This window comes from Coenobita brevimanus, chromosome 21, assembly GCF_032717465.1.
Source record: "Coenobita brevimanus isolate Jiangsu-jjx chromosome 21, ASM3271746v2, whole genome shotgun sequence".
Classification (NCBI taxonomy): domain Eukaryota; kingdom Metazoa; phylum Arthropoda; class Malacostraca; order Decapoda; family Coenobitidae; genus Coenobita; species Coenobita brevimanus.
In genome coordinates, this window is record NC_136974.1 from 1,072,517 (window position 1) to 1,075,198 (window position 2,682).

The following is a 2,682-nucleotide window of genomic DNA, read 5'->3' on the forward strand; positions in this document are numbered from 1 at the left end:
TAGTTAAGAAATGGGTTAGAGAGGGGAGGGGGACGCAGAGGGGGTAGGGGAGTGGAGGGGAGAGATGGAGAGAAGAGGGAAGAGGAGGGGAAGGGGAGAAAGACGGAGAGGGGAGGAGAGGAGGAGGGGGGGAGGTTAGGCAGGACAGAAGGAAGAGGAAGAACAGAAGTATATGAAGTAGGGAAGGAGGAAGGGGAGGAGGAAAGGAGGACAGGGGGAGAAAGAGAGGGGGGAGAAACGATGGGGAGGGGATGAGGGGGAGGAGGAGGGAGGGAAAGAGGTTTGGAGCAAGGGGGAGGAGAGAAAAGAAAGGAGAAATGAAGTTCAGATGAGAGAGAGAGAGAGAGAGAGAATCCATCAAAGCCGAAACTAATCCAAACTCTTCTAATTCCTTCCAGCATAAAACTTTCACCAATAATATCACTCCTTCCTCATTCCCTGCGCTTCTCCACTCTAACGACTCTGTAGCTCTTTCTTCTCCTGATAAAGTTAATGTCTTGGCTCCACGTTTTGCCTCTTATTTTTACACAAGATTATCTCCCTCTTGTCCCTCCATCTTCTCTACCCTATGACTTCCTTATTACGTAATATCAAAAACGTTTATTTCTGCTCTCACCCTTATTTTTCTATACCCTAAATTGGGCCTGATTTTCGTCCTTTTGCAGCTTATTTCACGTAGCTCTGCGCCACGCGAATGATACCCCGCTACACACTCTCCACGGCACTTCTTCGTGACTAGCATCATTTTCTATAACCCGCTCTTATACCTCAGCGCTAGAGGTGGAGATACGTGAATTTTAGGCCAAGTAAGAGTGAAAGGGGCGTAGAAATGAAGACGGCCGAATTTTGCTTCCGTGAGTGTATGTCAGTGAGGTGGAGGCCAAGGATGAGATGGAGGGATGGAGTGGACGGGTATATGAGAGAGAGGGGTGTGAGCTGGGAGCATGACAATGAAATGGCGGGGGACAGGGTGACATGGAGGCGATTTGTTTGTGGCCACCCCTTAAGGGTTTGAGGCGTCTGGCAATAGACAGATCATTGTTATTATTATTATTATTATTACTATTACCATTGTTATTATTATTATTACTATCATTACTATTATTATTATTATTATTATTATTACTATTATTATTATTTGATCGCCAATGTGGGTTCCATCTTGAATGCTCCACTGACAATCATCCTAAACCCATCCCACGTTTCCTCCTCATCTTTGGGAAATTCTTGTAAAACTTATGCTATTTTCCTGAATAATTCCAAGGCTTTTTAGCACCTAGTACATACCTTTCATTTCCCACCTGTCCTCTTAATTAAGGTATCGCTTCCTCTGTGTTCACCTCCTGTGGCTGTTCTAGGTCAGTGTCTATATTCTCTCTCTCTCACACACACACACTCTTCCCATCCTTCCTAACTCACCTCAAAATGCAGAGTCCACCACTGGCTCTCTCCACACCCTCCTCTCCTCCACACTAACCTGCAAAAAAGTAAAGAAATATAAAGCGAAATTAGTAAAGGAGCCGAAGGGGAAATTTTAAAGGAAGGCGAGAAATAAGACACAAGAATACATAATGATAAAGATTTTTGGTGTGGTAGGTAGGGGCGCTCACCATCCACTCACTCGATGTAGTGCTGCTCTCGGATGCCTGCCCTTTCCTATATTCTTTCCTTCTCTCCTCTTCTGTCTTTCTCTCCTTCATTCTGTCCTCTTCCTTCAACCTGTGGGTGACTCTACACTGAGTGACAAGCCAAATGGTCTGTGCACCAGGAAACCATTTACTACGCTGGGTGGTAACCATATTACCAAATTTTGGCGCCTGGTGGTTTAGTGGGTAATTAAGGCGCTCCAATCGGATTGAGCCGGTGAAGGCTTATATCCAAGGGATGGTTAGGGTTGACTGCTCATGTAATGCCACTCAGGGATGAGTGAGGCTGGTCACTCTCATCTTAAATGTCAGGACCAACTTGCCTAGCCCTGGGCTCCTACGCTCCTCATAGGGCAACACAGGATTAGAGGATGAATGAATGTATGTGTGTGTGTGTGTGTGTGTGTGTGTGTGTGAGAGAGAGAGAGAGAGAGAGAGAGAGAGAGAGAGAGAGAGAGAGAGAGGAAGTTGTTCTAATTCAGCTTCCTGGCAACAAGCAAGGACATGTGACAGGGGGGGGGGGTCAGGGAGGAGGGAGGGGGGTCAGGGGGAGGAGGGGGTGGAATGGGGGGTCAGGGGGGAGGAGGGGGTGGAATGGCGGGTCAGGAGGGGGTGGGGGAGGGGAACAAGCCCACCTCTACCCTTATAAGGTCACACACACACACACATACACACACGCACACGTGACACATATTCATTACTAACACACATGCATCGTAAACCAGACAGATAGATAGACAGACAGAGATAGACAGGTATAATAGATAGATAGATAGATAGACAGACAGATAGATACAATAATCTCCACACACGATGCTAAATGATCACAGGAAGACATCTTTCTCTCCCTCAGATAATAATAATAATAAATAATAATAATAATAATAATAATAATAATAATAATAATGATACTACTACTACTACTACTACTACGACTACTTCTACCACCACCACTATTATTGTTATTATTATTATTATTATGCAAGAGAGAGAGATAAGCATCAATGAATCTGGTTGGACTTTGACTTGAGGCGTC

The 2,682-nt window shown here is 45.3% G+C and overlaps 1 long non-coding RNA gene across 1 annotated transcript in view; it reads right to left on the reverse strand.

Annotated features, from left to right (window-relative positions):
- LOC145392230 (uncharacterized) overlaps positions 1 to 1,455 on the reverse strand; it is a 90,765-nt gene extending 89,310 nt beyond the window's left edge. The window contains exon 1 of the long non-coding RNA XR_013895952.1: positions 1,420 to 1,455. This is a non-coding gene — a long non-coding RNA (uncharacterized LOC145392230). The remainder of the gene's footprint in view (positions 1 to 1,419) is intronic.
- Positions 1,456 to 2,682: the final 1,227 nt, after the last annotated feature.